The sequence below is a fragment of the Girardinichthys multiradiatus genome, chromosome 23, assembly GCF_021462225.1.
Source record: "Girardinichthys multiradiatus isolate DD_20200921_A chromosome 23, DD_fGirMul_XY1, whole genome shotgun sequence".
Classification (NCBI taxonomy): domain Eukaryota; kingdom Metazoa; phylum Chordata; class Actinopteri; order Cyprinodontiformes; family Goodeidae; genus Girardinichthys; species Girardinichthys multiradiatus.
The window spans coordinates 22804900-22828590 of NC_061815.1; the positions used below are offsets into that span (position 1 = coordinate 22804900).

The 23691-nt window shown below is 39.6% G+C and overlaps 1 protein-coding gene across 3 annotated transcripts in view; it reads left to right on the forward strand.

The window, feature by feature from the left end:
* nexmifb (neurite extension and migration factor b) overlaps positions 1-23691 on the forward strand; it is a 104064-nt gene that overhangs the window by 13782 nt on the left and 66591 nt on the right. Inside the window, exon 1 of one of the 3 annotated variants that reach the window (XM_047353625.1) lies at positions 9739-9949. The exons of the other annotated variants lie outside the window; for them this stretch is intronic. The gene's annotated coding sequence lies outside the window, so the exon portion shown is untranslated. Of the gene's footprint in view, positions 1-9738; positions 9950-23691 lie in introns of those variants that run through there. 3 annotated transcript variants of the gene reach the window in all.

Consider the following 23691-nt stretch of genomic DNA (forward strand, 5'->3'; position numbering starts at 1 on the left):
TATATATATATATATCCTTATTGAAGAGTGTCTGACCTAAATGCTCGTTATTTTAGGATATTAACAACATTCAGGTACACTGAGCAGCAATATAAATATGATTTTATAATTTTTTCAGAGTTATTCATCACAACATCTTATTCCGCTTGACTGAAGTTGTGAAGCTGATACATTTTGTCCGAAGGAGGAAGCAAAGAAAGCTTGTCAGAGTTTAAAAACTGCTTGGCTAAAAACAACCCAGTCCTAGGCCAACTATGGATTGATCCAGCTCTAACTTGGTTTAGCACAACAGTGTTGTGCTATGGGTTTGACCCAGCATACTTGGCTAGGATTTCAACCCAAAAAATTTATAAAAGTGACTAATGTCTCATCAAAGCTACCAGGCAGTAGGTTGAAAAGAAAAACCTTTCTGTAATACAAAAGTGCTAACAACTGCCCCACTGTGCAACTGCTGGGAAGCAAATTTAAAAGACCAGTTTTGTTAGAAGATTAAAAGATTTTTTGTTTAATTCTGCATTAAATGGCTCCTGGTCAGTTCGCCCGTTCGCTAATTTGTACCCCTGTTTTGCATAATCGCATTGCCCTTTCACACCTACCTACTTCCACTTTATACTGGTAAACAAACTCATTCAAATCTATGTACGACGTCAACAGTATATCAGGTTATTTTTAGTTGAAGTTAATTATTTTCATGAAATATAAATATAAATGATCAAATATGATGTGTAATTTAGTTAAACTGTATATTATTTAAAAAGATTGCATAGAAAATAGGATCTGTGATGCAGGTAGCCAACATGGCTGCCAATTGTATTATTCTGATACTAAATTACTTCACTGCCAGAAACTAGTACAGGGACTACTTCATGGTCGATACAAAATACCCTGCTGTAGAAGGTTTCATACACAATGAATTTAGGAATGAAACGAACAAAACATCAAAGGTCCAAAATGATTAAGGGGTAAAATAAACACCATAATAAAGATTAAACATTATTTTAAAAAGAAGCGGCGCGTAGCGTAGTGGTAAAGCGTGTGACCACAGTTCTCGCCACAGCTGTCCAGCGTTTGAGTTCCAACCTGGAGACCAGTCCTGCATGTCTTCCCCCTTTCTCCATCAACTCTCTCCCTGCTGACTTTGGGAAAATAACAAAAATAAAGGCCACTAGTGCAGCCAAAGAAAAAAAGTTACATATGGATAACAAAATGATATTCATTGTTAATATACAGCACTGTGTAAAATATTACCTGTCTGTACTAACTTTATGGCCAGGTATTTGGTAAAGTGTTAATGTTGTACAAAGCTAGCACTAGCTTGCGCTAACTACTTAGCAGGCTAAATAGTTAGCACAAAGGCTAATGCTTTATAAAATGAACAAACTTTAGTCTGAACTAATGCCATTAACACAAACCACTGATAACTATTTTCTTATACATATTATTATAATTCTACCATTTTTAAATTTCTTAAATCACCCTGTTAAAGAGGTTAGGTGAACTCTAATCGATATCACGATATAGATTAAAATGGCTGCCTGTGTACAATGATGAGGCTCCTTCTGGTCTCTTCTCTAATGAAACAAGCTTGTTAACCAAATGTTTGGTTAAAATTAACCAACTTCTGTCTCAACAGCATAATTTCAGAAAATGGCAATAAGAAATAACCAGTCTATTTTTTGAGTGCCTTGAAAACAGTAAAGTTGCTTAGGTACTACAATGTAACCCTCCCTATATTTCTGTAGTTATTTATTGCAGCCGTAAATTGTTTCAGCACCTGCTTCATGAGCAATTTTAATATTTTTTTACCGCCATTTTTGTTTATTGTCTTTTGTTTATGGTTGAAAAATGCAACAAACTCACAATTAAACATAAGCTCTGAAACTGTAGCCTCAATAAAAGCAAATCTCCCACTAACCCATATTAAATGTCTCTCTGTAGCTGCACCCTCTCTGTGTCAGGACACTGGCTGATACTTACTGAGAGCAGTCTGTCTCGCTCATTCAACACCCTTAGTCTTCAGCCGACTGCAGTGGCTCATACAATTACAGGGCTGCGGTTCGCATAAAACAGGCAGGAGAAAAGAAAATGTACAGTCTATTAGCTGAGAATTGTGCCCCTGTCCACAGTGACATGGGTATTTTTGCGAAGCAGAGATTTTCTGCTCCGTTTGCACTAGAAAGCACTGATCAGGCTTTGCCTCACCATTACCAATTTCCTGTTTCTTTGAGGTCTGACCTGCTTTTTCTGATTTTGACAGATTGTGATTTTAACACATGGAAGTTGATTTGCTACAGGCTTTTAATAGAAGGAAGGAATTACAATATAATCTAAATGTATGCATCAGAGGATGTGACTATAACCTCAATGATCCTATTTTTACTAAACTCAAAAAACTTGGTAGCCTGAATTGAACTGAAATCTGAAACAATCTTTTTGAGACCTCTGGATTGTATCACTGAGCTAGAATACGGTGCAACTTATGCATTCCTGTGACGCTAAGATGTTGAATCTGAAAGAAACTCTTTTGGACTCTCCCCCAGAGCTGCTTGGCTCTGTGATGTCCATCCCTGCTTGACAGCTGAAAATAAATAGTCAGAAAGGCTTTTCAATTTGTCTCTCATAATTTAGTAAAGTGTACTACCAGTGTTTATAGACTAAACAAAGAAGGGAGTTGTTAGTTTTGATTAAAAATATATTTTTTTAGTATTATACATGTCTATCGCAGTCAGAAGCAATTAATGCTTAATTGTTGCATCTCTCATTTGCACCTACCATCCACATGGAAATCAAGTTTGTTTTTTACTCTTCAAAATCCTTTACAAAGTGCATATTTAGTCTGAGTGTATATTTTGAAATTATTAGAAACAATGATATATAGGCCAAATTTACACATACCCACTCTGGCTTTCTGTGCTAGAGACAACAACATGAGTTCTGAAGTAGCTTTTATGGGTTATTTAACATCTGTCTCACTTCATGACTCTATTTTCAATAAACTCCCATTTTAGCTGAAAAGTTTCCTGACTGTGAGGAAGTGAGTAAACAGTGTCAAAGACACAAGCTGCAGCTGATTAGAGTGGATTTTAAGCCCACCACTACTTTAGCCATGCTTAGAAATTTCTTCTGATGAATTTTGACTGTTTATGTCAAAATTATCACCACCTGCTGGCACATTATAGATATTACAGTTTGTTTTGATAAAATCTCTAGTTGCAGGTATTAAAAAAAGAGAAAAATATAAAATTAAAAAAGGATATGTTGGGGCCTAAAGCATCAGAATTGAATGGTAACCTTTTTTTTTTTTTACTGTCCCTTGTTGAAGATAATTCACATATTTACCTCAAATCACTTTGTTTGCATTTCAATATTCAAGATTAAATCTGTATTTCACAATTTTGACCGACAAGTACAGGTTCACTTATTCTAGCCTAACATAAAAAAAACCTTTATTTTCGTATTGAGAACTCTTTTGATGAAGAATAGTTTTTCTCTTTTTGTTGCCTCTGTCACCACTCTGTTTCCATCTACTGGGCTAAATGCTCTGAGAGCAATTCAGCAACAGGTATTTTCTTTTTATATTCAAATTGTGTTATGTAGAACTTACATTCCTTTGATATCTGTCTCAGAGGTGTGCACACAAACATGATTGTGCATGAGTACACCGTGCATTTCTTCCTTTAGTGTGGACTATTTTGGATTTGCTGATGGTTTATTTATGCTGCCGATTCCGCTGAGACGAACTCTTTGTAAGGCTGGAGGCATCCATAGGAGGATCTAATAGGTTTAAAAACTGCTATCAAAGATGCATGCCGCTGCAGTGTTTTGGTTCAAGTGATGAAGCCTCTGGAGAGAGTGGGGAAACTGTCTCTTTTGTAGGATATGTGTGTTTGTGTGCATAAATGCAAACTAAAGCTCAGTTTTAGGGAGGAGAAAAAGAACCTCTCTGTACAGACTGTTAATCTCTAGCTCCCTACTTTCTGGACCTAGTGACCTGACAGAAAATTAGCAGTAACAAACAGTCTCTGTGCCTTTGTTACGCTCTTACAGTTCTGCCCACAACTACTGAGACTCCACAATGAATGCAGTGACAGTGTGCCAAGCATTCAAAAACACCAGTGTGTATTCTACATACACATTGTGGCCCCCTGAGCTTCTTACGTGGGCACAGAAGTTTGTTTTTCTGTACGGGAGCAAGTCAATCCAGGTTTATATTATAATAAAAATTCTTTATGTGCTTTTCAATATGCACTGTACAAAATGCTAACAAGCAAACGCGGTTATTTGGATAACACGGTGCCCACGAGGAACACATGTTGAGAGGACAAAAGGCTTTATTGTTAAGAGGAAAGCAAAATGAAGTAAAAAAAAAAAAAAAAAAAAAACACAAAAATTGTAATAACTTACACTTTGACTCTATCTCTGGGGGCTTTATGAAATGTTAATTTAGGCCTCCCATTATAGAATGTATTTAAGTGAGACTAAGAATTAATTCCATTAATCTTCCAGGCAGCTGGGGCTTCTGTATCCGTCGAGACAGTTTTCTGCTCCCTCCTGAGACCTGTGGGTTTTCCCATCACTTTTAAAATCAATTACCTCTCTGCCTCCCTCGCCACTCCAACTCTCTAAGCGCTCTTGTCATATTCTTCATTAGAGAACCTCAGCACTTCACCTATAGCTCACAATGAACACCTCATCCAGAACTCGGTGTGTTTTTAAGTGTTCTCCGAGTGCCTTGCTCTGATTTATTAACATGTCTTACGCAGGTGCCGGCCTCGGCCTGTGCAGCCTCTGATATAAATAGGATGGTCTGCTCCCAGTTTACCTGCTTGTCCATGACGAAGACTTCAAGAAGCGGCCGCCGCCTCTTGGGGGGGGGATCATGTTATTCTCCTTTGCGCGCCATCTCACAAACATCTCAGGGTGCTAACTGAGGGGAATAAGCACGGACGGGCTTGACGGCTGCTTCCTATTTTAGTCGTCGGCAGGTAGGCGGATGAGTTGAACTGTGGAGGATCTCTGTGCAGCGAAGTCTTCGTCTAATTAGTTTGTCTAATTATGTCTTTGTGCTGGAAATTTCTCAAATTAGTGGTATCGTGCAGAATGTGAGTGCGCTCATTATGGTTGTCATGAGAATTGTTGCGGCACTTTGAGTAGAGAAAAAAGAGAAAAAAAAAGGGAGAGAGAGCGAAGGGGTGTCACTGGACCCAAAAGATCCCCACCGTTGTAGCAATGCCTTTATCAAAAACAAATATCTCAACACTGGGAGATGCAGCGCCCAGATTTATTCCAAAATCCACCAAGAAGATGTATCTTTAGCCTGCAAAACACCCTGTTCCCTTCCCTGTGCATGGGCTGCAGCTATTTCTGGCAGACCATGAAAAAGGTCTCCATTGATTTGCCGTTCTGTGTCAGCTGTGAGATTGTCACAGCATCTGGGATTGAGGTGTCTCACATGCAGGCACTTTTTGGCTCCTTGCAAGGTGTTGCAACGTCACTCTCATTTCTTGAGCCTCAAATACCACTGCTGTATAAAGGTGGTAAGATTTCTGAGACATGCTCTGAACGCATGTGCTGCTGGTGCTGCAAAATCTGGAGATATAATATGAAGACGAAGAGCTAAAGCTCCTTTATAAACAAGCACCAAAGTCAACAATATGAAAATAGCAGCATAAAATGCTGCTATTGCTCTTTGCTTTTTTTTTGGAAAGCCAAAAACGTATTGTGAGAGCACTAAACGTCTCTCACATACTGGTCAGTTACCATTAACCACCACATGTACAGTGCCTGGCATGCGTATTTTTACATTTTCTCACTTTACAAAAATCATAGTTTTTCTAACTTTTTACAAAAAAAAAAAGAATCTCAAAAGGTTGGAGGGGCTGTATGGTGAAGGAGCCAATCCTAACCAGGTCCTTCTGCACTGAACAAATTCAGTGCAGAAAGACCTGTTTCCTCCGTGCTTGCTTGGGTTCTTTCTGGGTACTCCGGCGTCCTTCCTCAGTTCAAAAACATGGCTGTTAGGTTAGTTGGTCTCTATAAATTTCCCTTGGGTCGGACTGTGTGCGTGCTTGGCTGTTTGTCCAGTGTATCCCTGTGTTGTCCAGTGATGGACTCGTGACCTATACAGAGTGTACGCTGCCTCTTCTCCAATGACCAGGTCCCCTGCGAGTCTGCAGGGATAAGTGGGTATAGACAATGGATGGATGGAAGTTAGGAGTACATTTGTATTCAGTCCCCTTTACTTTGATTGGTCAGAACAAAGCCCTTGAAAGAAAGCCATAAGTAGTCCCGTTTGCAGTTTGCCACAAGGGGAACCCAGCAAACACATAGACGGAGGTGCTCTGGTCTAAACAGAGAAATGTAACTTTTAAAAAACTGACAAAATGATTTGTATAGCAGAGAACTGACTTCAGATCACCCTAAAATTACATTGATTTTGTCCAGTTGGGATGCCGTGGTTAGAATTGATGGGAAGATGGCTGGAGCTAAATACAGGGTAATCTTGGAAGAAAACTCTAAACACACAGCTGGAGCAACAACAGGTGCAATTTATAGCATATCCTTGACTTATATTGGCCTAGTCAAAGTTTAGAACAAAATTCAATTGAGAGTTTGTGGAAAGACTTGAAAATTGATACCTTAGACAATCTGATAGAGCTTGAACTATTTTACAAAACAGAATAGGTAATTATGGACTCAGGTTGCACTTTCACATTTGCATTTGTCAAACCAAAAAAATACAAACCCTGTATCCTTTTTCTTCCAGTTTATAATTGTGCACCACTTTGTGTCAGTCTATCTCATAAAATACCAATAAAATACATGAAGATTTGTGATTACAACTTGGCAAAATGTGAAAAAAAGTTGAGAAATCAAACCTCTTATATTACAGCTGAGGAATCAGGAGGCACTGTGGGCTGAGCTAAAGCAACATTTTACCTCTGACTGTCATGATATTTAAGCTTATCAGTTTGCTTTTGAAAGAGCCGATGTAAAAAACCTGAATTACACGTGAATAACCCTTAAAATGTCAAGCAATAATTTAAGAGTCGTGTTTTTACTTGTTTAAAGAAACAGAATCCCAGGCTAATGGACTTTTCTTCTATTATGAAAATGTTTTTGACATATAAACATGCAAAGAAGATGTGTATATTCCCTCTGTTTTGTGTTTATCGACTAACGTCTTTCTTATTGGGCAGGAAATAGACATTTAGTGATTTGCTACTATAAACACTGGATAGGGATAAAGCTTGACCCTGAGCTTCTTCAGGTTGAATTCTGACGTCATCAACTACACATCCAGGTTGAGGTGAACAAATTGGCTCCATCATCACGTTCAGCTCTGTTTTTTTGTAACGAAAGTAAGAGCAAGCATCTGTGATCACCTGCTTGGCTTCACCTCTTTCCCTTCTTTCTTCTTTCACCCTAGTCTGTTTCCAACATCCCTCGTTCCCTTCTCTTTCTTTTGCCTCCTCTCCCTCTCCTCACCCCTCTGCTGGTCCTACAGTAATTGGTATTACGAGTGGCAGCTGGGATCCATACAAACATAGCAGACAGAGAGAGACACCGAGAGAGAGAGGCAGTGTATGCATGTGTGTTTGTGTGAGTGAGAAAAGACAAGGAGGCAGAGAGAAAGGGAAAGCCAGCAAGTCAATACGCTGGTTCATTAGAGCACTGAGTCACAGTGGCCGCTGCCTCGTTTGTTTGTGTTTGTCCAATACGGTTTCTTAAGGAGAGCCCACCGCCACTGTCCCCTCACACAGGCACCTGAGAGCAACACACCCCAGGCTCCCTGCTTCTCTCTGATATGCCCTGTTTGGACATCCCTGCCTATTAAATAATTACAAAATCAATAGGTGTGCATTAGGCAAAGGCCTTTTCTCAGGATTCTCACCAGGTCCTTATGGTCACTGTGGAAATTTGAATAATGTTTGCTTACTGAGCCTTTATGGAACAGTTTAGTAAAACCGGTTGTGTTTAATAAGCAGGGATCAGCTGAGGGGTTCATGAAACGCACTGTGAAAAAAAAAACTAACATGTCTCTGCAGGGAAATTAAATTTGCTTTAGATTATATTCATATTCATAAATGAATCAGTCTCATCTATCTGAAGAGTGAAGACTTTCCAGGGAACTATCTTTTCACACTAAAGGTGCATTTCCACTGCAGAAAACTTTTCTAGGAACCTGTGTTCCCACTGCCATTACCAGGGTAAAAAAAAGGTATAAATGCAACCCACCCTACCAATACAGGTTGTTTTCAGTGGTCACTTTAAATTTAGCTTTATTATTCAAAGTCCTGGCAGATTTAGATTTTATTTTATTTTATTAATTTAGTTTTATTAACATTTTATTAAAAACAGCCTTTTGATAATTATTTAGTGTCTTCTCAGTAACCAGTGAAAAAAACATGTATTAGCATTAAAGCAATCAAACTGCTGATGCGCTTTTGCTGAGTTTCTGCTGGTATTTTGACAATTTATCTTTGGTGATGAGCTCCATATTTTGAAATGCCTCCTTGCCATCACCCTAATCCTTAGCTTTCCCCACAGGTTCTTGATCAGTCAGGATTGGGCTGAGTCACTCCTAAACAATTTTATTTCTTCTACTCAGAAGAAAAACATTGGTTAAAGGTTGCTATAACCCTAAACCTATGGGTGTGAGTAATTGTGGGCTTTACGGTAATTAATGGACCTGGACTATCAACATCAGCAATAATCCCATTTCACTTTGGGTGCATGTTGAATTCTTTGAAGCTACAAGTTAAGTTCTGTGTTATTATTAGTATGAACAATGCAACAAATACTGCAGCTTTGTAGAAACATAAATTGTAAAAAAAACAGGAAGTGGAGCTTAGCTGTAAACCACTCCGTATATATAATTTGCACCCACAGTCAATCATATCACTGTCAAAAATGAGGTTGATAAGGAGAAACTGGTCAATGTTCTGAGATGAAATTTAAAGAAAATGGGAGGTTCTCCCTTAGGAGACACAAATGACTCTGACCTTGTTGAAAATATGAAAGTGGATTTTCTGAGAAAAACAAGAGGGCTGTTCACTGGTCACCGCATGATGAAAGCAAACCACTTATCAGTATATTGAAAGAGAGCCATAGAGGTAGGTTAAAAGAAAGGGTTGAAATGACCTGCTCTTCTCTGGAAGGCCCGTTTATTTTGGAGGAAAGAGTAATATGTTGGTGGATGTTTGGTGGTCAGCCCACGGCTGCTTGGTTCTACGGCCTTCGTGGTGTACGGTGACCTCTCATTACCGCTGCTTGAGGGAGCGTGAAACGGCGGAGATCACTGCAAAGGGCAGCTGTATAGATGCACCTAACCTTTTAAACCATTGGAATACGTCAACCATACAAATAACTCATTAACCTTATCCATTTAAATGGAAAGCTCCTACTTTTCTCCCTGAACCCCCTTCTTCTCTCCAGTATTTGGTTTGTTTAATTGGCCAGAGTGCACGATACAAATGGCAAGTCTCTTTGCAGATGCCAAACAGCCAGACGAGGTGGATTTGGCCTTCTTTGTCCCCATGCTTAATGAAGGTGGGCTTGATTTTGGGGGAAGGGGGACGTTCAATGAAGGAGGTGAAACCATGTTAGCATGTGAGTGTGTGTTGCCAAGGAAGTGGCCTCCTGCTCTGTCCAGTAGCACAGGAGGGCATTGATTGGAGGAGCTCAATAGCCTGGGCCTTTTAATCACCTCACTCAGAGACGGCATTGTCCCACAGGCAAAGAGAATAAATGCTGGTAATACTCCCGTGCATATGCACACAGCCACTGGCTCCCAGTCTCTTACAGATCCACACTGGCTCAGATCAATAGAGGTGATTACAAACTGGGCAGCCTTAGCTATCAATTGTCTGCAGGGCCAGCTTCTTTCCAACATTTTGCCAACTTTTGGACCCAGGCTGGCAGCCCAACACCTGAGGCGACACCACAGGTGAGACTCATGTTTTAATATCTATAATTTCTGCCCTAATTTCAGATATTGTTTGAAACACAATAACATATTTATGCAGATTAGCACATGAACATTTCATTCTTTATGATTTCTTTTCACATTTGGAAATAATATTCATTCTAAAAATAGGTTGAAATATTTTATATCTGTATGTTCAACTGAATCATTGAAATCAGTCAATATTCATTTAATCAGCTCTGACTGGTCAAGATAAAATGTTTTTTGCCCTGTCGTCAATTTCATCAAAACTGAAAACAACAATTTCTTAATTCAACAACTTATTGGTTAACTTTGTTTTAAGTTTAATAAGAATCAGGCAAAGGTTAGCTTAATATGCTTTGATAAATAAATCAGATATAATGCAATCCTTGCACGTTATGTTGGATTGGAAACTACTACCCCTATCAAATAAACTCCCCTCTTTTACGACCAATAATTCTGATAATTAATGATTTAATAAAATAAGAGTTTATTCAAATGATATTGTATGTATTATACTCAGGGCTGCAGGATATTTGGAAAAAATGTGACATGCAATAATGTTGTGATGGTGATTTAGCCTGCAGTGAAAACATACGTGGCTAAACAGTGTTTATGTCTTTCAGCTTTGGGTTTATTGCAAACATACAAGTTAAAACATTTTCTGCTGCATCAAACAACAAGCGTCACCAAGTGTCCTACTCGCATTCAGAGTCTGATTCAATAGTACCAGTATCGTTAGCTAACATTTCCTGCAGTTCTTCACAACACTGATATTGCTTACAGCAATATTGTGATGCCAATCAATTTGGCATACATTGTGCAGCCCTCATTATAATCCGGAAAAAGCAATCGGAACAATCCGAATTGACCAAAATCGCAGTCAACAAGTCAGACCTAAAAGAAAATAGGAAACTGGCATTTACCAGTTAAGACCTATAGATTTTAAAATTTTATCATTTCAGTTTAATTTCTCAGGGCATTTTATAAAGACTAAAGCAAATACGTTACATATGAGCAAGCATTTGATATGCAAACAAAGCAAGAAAAACAAAACAAAACTCCCTTTCAGTGAGAATAAAGACAGTTGAAGCCCAATTTTCATGCGCCTCTAATCTAATTCACTAATTGTGAACAAATGCCATGCTATGAAAATAAACTAAAGCTATAATTAGGAACACAAAATGCAGCTGATAAACTCTACCTTCCAGTGGTGGAAGTATAAGGAGATACAGAAACCACTGGTACAAGCTAAGCTAGCATTAAAATGATCTGTGACTGTTTGGGAATGTGTTGCTCTCAACAGAAAAGAGAGGGATATTCTTCAACGTAGGGTTAATCTGAGAACAGCTTAGCGGCCCAACAGAAAATAACAACAGGGTTAGATAATGTACCTCTGCGCTTATATTAAAACAGTTAATCTGGTATTAAATTCAAAATTCCCAACGCAAAATCCTTCTGGTCTTTACAGCAAAAACTAAATTTAAAGATTTTGAGCAAATACCTTAATTTAATCTTAGTATTACTATAAAAGTATAGCTGAATAGTAGGGCTGCATGTTATCATGCAATTACCGTATCACTATTGAATATTGCCATTATGATATAACTTGCATTTAGCTCCCATTTTACCTTTCTAATAACTGCATTTTGCATCCCAGTAAGTAAAATCTACATCAGGTGTGTGGGCTAGAGCCAGGAAAACTACATTCAACTCGCCAAATATATTATTTGGATGCAGGGCATGGAAGCATAGCACTGAAATATAAAGGTCCACTGCTTGTTGCATTCAAGCAGTTCTTTGTGATTGTTATTTTTGTACTATTGATAATGCAATGCAGTGATATTGTGCAGCCCAACCAAGTACCACCTTTTGACCTGGATGTTGTCTCATCGCTTTATTTAAAAAACAAAAAAATGTAAGAAAACCTTTTGAACTTGTTTATGAACAAACATGAGCAATCTTAACGATGATTTTGCCGATGAACAGATTTTTCATGTTTGGCTTAAAGATCATGCCTGTGAGGATTCTGGTGAGAAATTTAGTCGGAATCCCAGTTTCCCGCATATCCCTATACCACAAATTGTCATGCTGAAGAGTGTCACAGTTCTGTATTGTCAACATAGACATGCTAGTGTTTACTTCGGTGTAAGCTAGTGTTTTACGTTTGCATGCAAAGTGTTGTTCACCCGCAAGTAACTGCTTACAGAGAAAGTTGGCTTTGCGATGGCCATTTTGCTCTGTAACCAGTTTGTACTTTTGGCCTGCTCAAATTGGGCTTTTGATTACCTGCCTACCAACAATTAAAAGTTTTTTTGCTTGTAGTTTGACGTATTGAAATGCGAGTATCTAATTTGAGACCTATCTTTCTGCAGTAGGTTGCGCAGGGCTGTTTTGGTTTTTTCAAGGATCAAATTCTCTCTTAGTTCCTCTCTTAGAGCCATATGGACCAAATAGGATTACATTTATAATCAATGGAAAAAGGGTTTAACATGCAATCTTCTAAAAATAATATAAAAATTTAATTAGATATGGCATTTGAGCATTTATTAGTATTTTGCTCCATAATTTATTTGACAATATGAGTTTGGTTAGACACCTTATGAAAGTTTGTGTTTTTTTATATGATATAAAAATATTTCTTAATAAAGAACTAAATATTTAATGGGGTGTCCTGACTTGTTTACATGACTCTACATAAGTAGATAAAGATTTATTTATGTAGGTTTAAACAAAAAGCCAATTCTTCAGTATGAAATACATATAAATCGGCAAAGGGGCAATTCCACTCAGAGCCTTGTTGACCTAGCATTTGTTTCACCAAAAATGATGCCCTATTGGCTGATTTAATTTTTTGTAGAGGTGTATTTTAAACACTAATCCTCCTGACTTCTGTTTTAAAGCAGACAGGTGAGGCAGGAGTACGGTAAGGATAGGGCAACAGTAGAAAATGGGATTTGACTGTAAACTGCTTCACTATGAGTTAAATCTGTGGGTGTCAAATGACAAATACTTACCCTTTGAGTTGAGAATTAAGTGCTGTTCTGACCCAGTTGTGAAGAAAGCGTTTAGACTTACACATCCAGTTTCTAAAAATGGCCTTCCCCTCATTGTCACTCTCTGTTTTGCACTCTATCTCCATCTCTTCTCCCTCTGCCTCCCTCCCTCAATCTGTCTCTCTGCCTTCTTGGCTGTCATATCTCCTTATACTGTTTAGAAATGCTGTACATTGTGTTACAGGGTTACGACTGATAGCCTGCCAATTTCAGCTGTGGCACATCAGAGAAAGACTACCCCCCTTATCCGCCACCCCACTTAAACGCAGAGAGACACACATTAGAGCCGTGACAGTGTGCTCCTTTTGCTGTTTTCACTGATTCCACACTGCCTGATTAAGTGTTTCATAAGAAAGCTTGGGGTTTTCATTTATTATTGAGCAAGACTACTGAGCACACAGTGGCCAAAAGAAAACTGCAGCATGGAGCGCCTCAGTGCAGGAAAACACAGAAACTCCCTCCTGCCACGGTTTGTTTTGCAGACGTTCTGCAGCTTCAGCAGCAACACACAAGAATTAGTGTTCCTTCCCATCAGAGAGTCTGAGATCATTTTTATTTCAGTCTGTGCAGCCTATCAATAAGCCTGTAAGCCGGGCTTCAAAAACTAATAACGTCGGTGACTTTAAAGGGAAAAACAAATATCAAAGAAAGGCGGCGTATTAACAAGCAGAGTTAGGAGGGTGAATATCGAGATTTGCTGATGGACTTAAGGGCAGAGTGTCGTTGTTGTTCTGTCCCATGTCTTCCTCATTATTCCTCTCAAACACATTTTGCACACATTCTTTCCATTGGCTAACACCATTCTCTGGATTTTCCTGCCTCGTCTCGTTGTTTTCTCCTCCCCACCCTCTGCCCTCCCTTTCCCATTCCCTCACTCTCCTTTTCTTTCTCTGTGTGTATCTCCTTTCTTCTCCTTCTGTCCTCTGCCATCCTCCTCCTCCCACCCCGCCTGCCCATGTCCTTTGGTTTTGAAGCCAAGTAAAGGAGTCGCCTTCTGAAGCTACGGGAAAATAATTTGTGCCTCCGAGAACAAAGGGAAATCTTTGCTGTGAGAGTAATGGAATGGATTTTGTGATGTGGATGAAAACTGTCTTCGTTTTAGAGCCTCAGACAGAACACTGATAAAATGCTGAAGAGAGAAAAACAACATCAGTGACACATCTGAGGCATTAACTGTATCCTTTCCTAACAGTAGTGATTATAATATTCAGAAGGACATAAATGTTACACTAATAAAATTACACACATTTAAAAAAATAGCCCCAGACTGTCTGAGAAATCCTTAGAGTGAATAAGACACTTTCATGTTCTTTTATTCAGCTGTTATCAGCCTTTTTCATGGATCCATATACTGCAAACAAATTAACAGGACATTTATTCAGTTCAAAATTAGAAGTTGGGAAGCAAGCTCCTGTGATACTAAACATCGAAAGATCTGAAATATACTGCATATATTACAGAAAACCAAAATTAGTCATATCTTACCAGTAAACTCTGCATGTAGCTTTTTTTGTTCTCTTGGAATTAAGCCATTCGACCTTTACAAAAATAACTCCAGTAAATTAACAAGAGGAAATTTGGCAATAAACAAAAACATTCTAAAACCCTACTTAAAAAAGCAAGAAGGTGTTAAAGATTTTAAAAATGAAACTCTAGAGAAAGATATGAAAGCCTTGGTTAATAGGAAGCTGTGTCCCAGGTTCCTGCATGACGCGCATGATGAGCTTCTCCTTTTTAATGCTGCCCTGGGCAACTGCCCCTATGGTCCATTTCAGGGGTGGGCACGAATGCATTGCACTTGAAATATAACAGCCTTGCAAATTTGCATCCAAGCAGTCTTTTGCGATGGCGATATTGCACACTGAAATTGAAATGACCATTTTGATTCCATATATATTGTGCAGATCAAGTTTCAGCTGAAATATTTTTGAGTACATTTTTTTTTCCTTGATTGAATCCATTCCACGTTTAAAACTCCAGCTCAGAATATAGTATTAGTCCTGAGAATTATTTAAAAATCAACATCTGCAAATTTTTCCCATAGGGTTGCACGATGTTAGAAAAACATATGATATCACTATAGATATATAATATACTGCGATGATGTTTGCTGATGATATTTCTAATTTACTAGTCTGTTTTGTAATCTTTGTAACTAAACCATGTTGCTGCTGTCTTGACCATGTCTCCCTTGCAGGAGCGACCTGTAATCATATGGGAAACCTGGTTAAATGAATAGATGAGCCCACATTTACCTAGCTCCCCTCTTTTATTATTATCTTCTTAATGTCACCAGCACTCTGTGAGCTTTAGCATCTATATCAGGTGTGTTCATCAGTGGTAGTAAGAGTCCACCCAGCTTGCAGCTTGCATGCAGAGCATGAATGCACTTGAAATATAAAATCCTTCCAAATATTGCATCCAAGCAGTTTTGGCTTTTTTGCAACGCTGATATTGCACTGACTGATAATGTAATGACAATTGTAATTTCATATATTGTGCACCTCTAGTCTCATCTGAATTGTTTTCACTTTGTTTGCTTTTCATAGAAAATCTAAAATATTCTTTCCTCTTTGGTACACTGGATGCAGCACTTTTTCTTACTTTGGTAGGAATCCATCCAATATTTACTATAAAAAAAAACTATATTGACCTTCTAAAAAAGCAATCATATATTGCAGATTTTTTAAATTAAAAGTACAGCAGTATAAACACCTAAAAAAAGGTTTAAAACCCAAGATGTGCAAATATTTCCTATAGAGCTGCACCCTCTTTAGAAAACATGCAGTAGCAACATCTTTGTTTGCATTTTTGATGGGTTAGGTCAGAATTTTAAATGATAAACATTTTAAATTTTTTGTTTCTTTTTCATTAAATATATCATAACAGAAGATTCACACATTTGTTTGAAATGTAAACACATGTATTCTTTGATGCACTTTGTTTTGAGTTCAGTGAAAAGATTAGGAGTAATCTTTAACTCCTCTGTCAGGATACCATTGCACATTATCCGTTTCTGATTTGTTACATTTAATTGTTGAAATAGAACAAAGTTAATGAAAGTATATGCATGGGTGATGGGGGTGTGATGATACACTCAGTTTACAGGATCCTACAATGACACTCCCGCAATTAATAATACACACTGCCAGTCAGCTGGCCAAAAAAAAAAGGGCAAGGGAGGTATATTAGTATGTGTTTTGTATTTTCCAGTGTGAAGAAAAACAGACCATAAATATGGTTTAAAAAACTGAAGGAGCTGTTTGAAAACCAGATGCAACAAGTGGCACGTCTGTAAAGGTGCTGACTGCAGGCCGGTTACTGGAGCAGATAGCCCGACTAATTAATCAGCCACATTTACAGAATAAATATATTATTGATTAGGTCTGTGTGTCAAATCAAATTATATTAAAAACATACATATATAGATGGTGAAGAATAGTGTTTATGTTTGAAATAAAATGTCAGGTTATGGAAATTTTGTTAACAGTGGTTGTGTAAATTTTGTGATTATTGGGATTTTTTGTCAGTACTCGCTGCAATACTTGTACAAAAAATGGGGGGAAATTAATTATTTTAAAGATGCTTTCAATTTTATTAGCAAAAAAGGTTTTTAAAAAACATTACAAATTACAAAAATCATATTGTAGTACCTATAAAATGGATTATTTTCCTTATACAATTATGAGCCATTCCTGTTAAAATGTTATTTATATCATGTTTTTAGGCTAGATTCACAACTTTTTCCACAGTTCCTTCTCGTGTTGTTTTAGAGTTTGATATTTAATGTTTAGCTGCCTGTGACAAGAATTATTATTTATAATACGCTTCAAGCATTTTTATTATGTGTTAAAATTCCATATCCTGTACAACAACTTTATGCTGCTTAAACATCCTGATGCTTTAGTTTTAAAGTACGTCCAGGTGACTTCAAAAAACTGCTGGGAATAGAAGTGGTCATTTCCTATCTGACTCTGTTTTCCATGTGCTGTCAATCAGTACCCCTTTCACACCCTTGTACGTTCATCCTATGTAGATTCCCATTTGATTGTGGTCTTCATAATAAGAACTTGGAAGTTCACATCAACGCTTGGCTACTGTGGCCTTCTGCAGGGGGAATCTTCTGACTCTTTGTGCATCAGGTTGCCATGACAACCATGGTACAGGTCAACAGGCCATTACTGGTATCTAAAAGTGCTGCATGACCTAATAGCACCTTTTCTTTATTACTGGTCAGTGCTAAGAATCATCTAGACTTTTCAGCTGACAGAAAAAAGATGCTCATATACCTGAATTTCCCCACTGAGGGACAATTAAGAATATTTCTCTTTTACTTCTATTCTAATGACAGCAAAAGGCTAAACTGATTGATGAAACACTTGTTGAAGACTCAAGGTTAAATATATGCAATATTTAGTACAGGAGAAGCAACAGCAGTAGCAATTTTCTACTAAGACATATTGGAGTAACAGTGCAGTGACGAGAGTGAGTTGATCTGGCTTTGTGTTCAATCTGAGGTGCTGCATAAATGCTAGTCTTTAAAGTGCATTGTGGAGTGAGTGAACTTCTGTATTTTTCAGCTACTTTCTTCCCCTCTGAATCCTTTAACAAACAGAGGGATAAGGTCAGAGTCAACGTTTTCCAGGTTTAGTGACACGAAGAGCTCTCTGAGCTGCTGAAAGCAGCAAAAAAATTTAGTTTTGTTTATTTTGGTTTGAGATCCTTGAGCTCAGTTGTGACACCGTTTCAGAATATTGAACCTTTTAAAAAAGAAATAGCTTTTGCATTCTGGAGACTGGGTGACAGTGGTATTCCTTTACACTTTTATTTTAGCTGCTTTAGGTTACTGGTACTTTTTTAACCATTTGGACCTGCAGCATGCTGAATGCTTGGGTGCTAACCTTATCTGTTATCTCATGAAAATCAGATAAGTTAAGATACTGTGGTCTGAGAAAAGCTTTTTATCTTCCATACTCAGAGAAGCAGCAAAGCTTAACCATAATGTGTTAAAAGGGTGGAACCAAAATATACTCAAAGAGTCCTAAAAAGTGTTGTAATTTTTATGGTTCACGTGCAAAATAGCAAAAAACAAATAATTAAGGTATAATTGTGGTGTTGTTGGGTGTATATGAAAGTATAAAGGTGTATATATCTTATTTTGCTGTATTCTATTTAAATGATGTCAGGTAGACCTCACAGATAAGATAATGAATTTGACTTTCTATGAAATTCCTGACTCTTTTTTATGACCAGCAGCACAACATATTGCTTTTATTTATTTATTTCCTGCACTATAATTACCACCAGCTTTCAGCAGATGGTATTTTATTTCTTCACAGGCTGCATGAGCTCTGGACTTTATTTCAACAGCTCTAGACTTTGAGAATGCAACGCTATAAATATGGGTGGGCTTTCCCTCAAATGCATACATTACCTCATTTAAATTTCGCCAAACAGCATAAGTGAAGAGAGACACTATTTGGTTGGTAGGGCAAGCAAATGGGTTCCATTTAAGTCTCCCCACTGGGGGTGGTTCAGTCATGGTATTGGTGCTTAGTGGTTGATACAGATTTGCTCATACTTCGGTGGCACAGTTTATGGTAGTAATAAAATAAAGTGTAGAATTCAGATAAATCTTTTTTATCTGAGATTCGACATGATGATGAAGGTTTTTCCCGGCTGTGTGCTGTATTTTCTTTTAACTGGGCAGTATTTCTTGAGATTTGGTCAAGAGGTGGATCTTGGGCAAAAAGAAAACATCCTGAAAATGAACTTGGTTCAGATTAACTTCACTTTGCTCTAAAATGTAGAACAGAGGATTGTAGTTGGTGGATGTTTATAGGCTCTGTTTACTCTTTTGTTTTTTTTCTACCACTGATAAATCTTTCTCTACATGCATCGGTCTGATCTAGCAACCTTCAACGACTTGGCATTTAGTCAAAACGATATGATAATTAGACTCACTGAAACGCAAGTAAAAGCAGAGTCAGAATCAGAAAGTTTCTAAGTGTCCTGAAATAGCATATGCCTCTACTAACAGTGTCCTCCCTGCTTTAACCATGATTGTTCCCTGACTTGGGCAGCATGGTGTTGTGATGGTTACCACTGTTGACTCACAGCAAGAATCTTGGCTTTCTCTGTGGATTTTGTTTTCCTCTTAAGGCATGCGTGGGCCTCCTGCTTCCTCCCACAGCCAGAAAACATGTATATTGGGTTAATTGGGCTTTCTAAATTGACCGAGGTGTGAGTGTGAATTGTTGTTTGTCTCTTGTGTTGGCCCTGCGCTGAACTGTCAGTCTGTCCAGGGAGCAACCCCGCATTTCGCCGTGTGAAATTTGGGATTTGCTCCAACCTCTTACAACTTGTAACACGATGAAAATGAATGCTCTCTAACTCAGCTCCAAGTACTAAAGCTTGTAGAGGAAAGTTTAAAATAATCAAATTGAGATTTTACCTCAGCACGTCTGTATGTGGCATTTTATATAGCAGAAGTTCCATCAGAAACAAATTTAACAGCCAGTACAGTGACTAAGCAGTCGCACTCTGAGACTGTGATGCTCTAACTGCACTCTTGTTATCTCAGGTTCAGACAGCGTTTGTTTGATTAAATGCAACAAGCGAATGGTTTGACTTGCAGAGTTTTCACAACTTAACAGTAAAAGGGATTTATTGGCTGTTTACTTATATAAACAAGTAAACATGAGAATATAATAATATGATAAGGGGTTTCAGGGTGTTATTGTGTTGGAGCAAAAATTTAAAACAAAGAATAAGCAAAAAACACGATCTAATCGCTTTATTTAAAAATGAAAGCAACTACTGCTAACTGCTACTGAAGTAGTATTATGTACTATCAATATTGATTACTGTAATAGCTGTAATTATTCAATTTAGAATATTTATGTCTGGTTATTTTATTTTTGATGCACAGGCACACAAAATGAGACTGAAAGAACACAGGCGAGTGTGTTGACAGTGATTGTGTATAAGATCAGTCAGCTAGAGATATTTTTAAGATCAAGACTGAAGTCTAAAGTCAAACATAGAGGGAAAATGTTACCAGAGAGGCTGTTTTAGAAGACACAATGCATGTTTAAAACCAATAAAGGCAGTGTTGGGAGAGATAAACAAAATCAATTCCAACAGAATATAGCCATCGTGTAAAAATTAAACATTGTTTTTGTGCAGAATGTTGTGTCTATCCTGTTAATTTTTTTAAATAATTGTTGAGAGCCTGATAAGTTAATGTTTTTTAGTTATTTAGCTGGCCTGTACGTAGATCTACACAATATAACAATTGGCAACCATATCACAATATTGCAATTGGAAAATTCTGCTCGGAAACAATATTTGATAAACCAATACAGCTGCAATGCATTGCAATTCTGCTCGCTAATAATATATTTTGCCAGTCGGAAGGGTTTTACTCAACAAACCAGATGTAGAGGTTGGTGAACGAGATGGTAAAGCTCAGGAAGAGTGATGGGAAAATCATAAAGATGGAATAGAGATTAATGTGAAAAACTGAAATCATCCCCATAATATTCATCAATAATATGTCATCAAATAACATGGCATCAAATCTTACCAGCCTTGGAGATGTTTCACTCCCATTTTGACAACTGTCACATTTAAACAGTTTCTATACTTTACTAATGAAGTAGTGTAAAGAAATATTTCCCCAAATCATGTTTAAAGGATATCCACCAGCAGGACATTTAATCATTATCTGTCATACAGGTAAACCCAAAATTATTCAGACCCTTGGTAAATTATTTTTATTCAACCAAGAAATTTGTTTCCGATAGAAAATGAAACAGGTGTCTCTCAGAACATGATAAAGTAATGTATAAGAAGTATAAAAATAATTAAAAATAATATACAAAAGGTATGAAGAAGATTATTTATACGTGAGATTTTAATATTTTCGCAACTGGATATATCCACTGCTCATGAAAATATTATCAAATGTAGTTTTTACATTTACCTTGAACCGCCACCTTAATGTGGTGGAGGGGTTTGAGTGCTCAAATGATCCTAGAGGCTATGTTGTCTGGGGCCTAAATGCCCCTGCTAGGGTCTCCCATGGCAAACAGGCTCTAGGTGATGGGTCAGAGAAAGAGTGGTTCAAGAATCCCTCATGAGGACCAAAATATCAAGGCACGTGACGTTGCCCGGTACGGCGGAGCCGGGGTCCCACCCTGGAGCCAGGCCTGGGGTCAGGACTCGTTGGAGAGCGCCTGGTGGCCGGGTTGCTCCTCGTGGGACCCGGCCGGGCCAAGCCCGAACGAGAGACGCAAGGCCATCCCCCAGTGGGCCCACCACCTGCAGGGGGAACCGTGAGGGACCGGTGCAAAGAGGATTGGGTGGCAGACGAAGGTGGAGACCTCAGCAGCCCGATCCCTGGATGCTTAGGCTGGCTCTAGGGACGTGGAATGTCACCTCGCTGGGGGGGAAGGAGCCTGAGCTTGTGCAGGAGGTTGAGAGATATCGACTAGAAATAGTCGGGCTCGCCTCCACGCACAGCGTGGGCTCTGGAACCCATCTCCTTGAGAGGGGTTGGACTCTCTTCTACTCTGGAGTGGCCTATGGGGAGAGGCGGCGGGCTGGTGTGGGTTTGCTTGTTGCCCCCCAGCTCAGCCGTCTCGTGTTGGGGTTTACCCCAGTGGATGAGAGGGTTGTATCCCTGCGCCTTCGGGTTGGGGAGAGGTCTCTGACTATCATTTCAGCCTACGGGCCGAGCGGTAGTGCAGAGTACCCGGCCTTCTTGGCATCCCTGTCGGGGGTGCTGGATAGTGCCCCTCCCGCGGACTCCATTATTCTGCTGGGGGACTTCAACGCCCACGTGGGGAATGACAGTGACACCTGGAGAGGCGTGATCGGGAGGAATGGCCTCCCCGATCTGAATCTGAGTGGTGTTTTGTTATTGGACTTCTGTGCTAGTCACGGATTGTCCATAACTAACACCATGTTCAAACATAAGGGTGTCCATCAGTGCACTTGGCACCAGGACAGCCTAGGCAGGAGGTCAATGATCGACTTTGTTGTCGTATCATCAGACCTTCGGCTGCATGTTTTGGACACTCGGGTGAAGAGAGGGGCTGAGCTGTCCACTGATCACCACCTGGTGGTGAGTTGGATCCGCTGGAGGAGGAGAAAGCCGGACAGACTTGGCAGGCCCAAGCGCATAGTGAGGGTCTGCTGGGAACGCCTGGCGGAGCCCTCGGCCAGGTACGTATTCAACTCCCACCTCCGGGAGAGCTTCGACCAGATCCCAGGGGATGTTGGAGACATAGAGTCCGAGTGGACCATGTTCTCCGCATCTATTGTCGATGCTGCTGCCAGTAGCTGCGACCGTAAGGTCTGCGGTGCCTGTCGCGGCGGAAATCCCAGAACCCGGTGGTGGACACCGGTAGTAAGGGATGCTGTTAAGCTGAAGAAGGAGTCCTATCGGCTGGGGTTGGCTTGTGGGACTCCTGAGGCGGCTGACGGGTACCGTGAGGCCAAGCATGCTGCGGCCCGGGCTGTGGCAGAGGCAAAAACTCGGGCCTGGGAGGAGTTCGGTGAGGCCATGGAGAAGGACTATCGGTTGGCCTCGAAGCGATTCAGGCAAACCGTCCGGCGCCTCAGGAGGGGAAGCAGTGCTTCGCCAACACTGTTTATGGTGGGGGTGGGAGACTGCTGACCTCAACTGAGGACATTATCGGGCGGTGGAAGGAGTACTTCGAGGATCTCCTCAATCCTGCCATCACGCATTCCGTGGTGGAAACAGAGACTGGGGACTTGGGGTTGGACTCTTTCATCACCCAGGCTGAAGTCACCGAGGTGGTTAAAAAGCTCCGCAGTGGCAAGGCTTCGGGGGTGGATGAGATCCGCCCTGAGTACCTCAAGTCTCTGGATGTTGTAGGGCTGTCATGGTTGACACGCCTCTTCAACATTGCGTGGCGGTCGGGGACAGTGCCTCTGGACTGGCATACTGGGGTGGTGGTCCCCCTTCCTGCCCACTTACCCACTGCCCCTAACCCTAACCAGTTGAATATTGTGATTTTCTTCAGTCGAACTAAAGTATCTTTTCTTCTCCTATTTTCCATTTTATTCTTCCTTCCTTTGATCACAAATAGATCATAAAACTCTGAATTATCTTATTAAAATCCTCTTCTAGACATCCGGGAATCAAACAGACTTAATCAGATCAATTTGTGTTATAAAAAAAGCTTTTGACATTAGATCAATAATATAATATAGCTGATAAAAAAAATATTTGTCTTGCAGATAGTAATTTATGTCTGTCCTGACTTCTTTGCTTTAGTGAGTGATTTGTATGAGATGTGAGTCCCCAACCTCTGTTTCTGGTGGAAACAGAGGCTGGGGACTCGGGGTTGGACTCTTTCATCACACAGGCTGAAGTCACAGAGGTGGTTAAAAAGCTCCGTGGTGGCAAGGCTTCGGGGGTGGATGATAGTACCTGAGTACCTCAAGTCTTTGGATGTTGTGGGGCTGTCATGGTTGACACGCCTCTTCAACATTGTGTGGCGGTCGGGGACAGTGCCTCTGGACTGGGGTGGTGGTCCCCTTCATAAGAACGGTGACCGGAGGGTGTGTTCCAACTACAGGGGGATCACACTCCTCAGCCTCCCTGGTAAGGCCTACGCCAGGGTATTGGAGAGCAGAGTCCGACCGATAGTC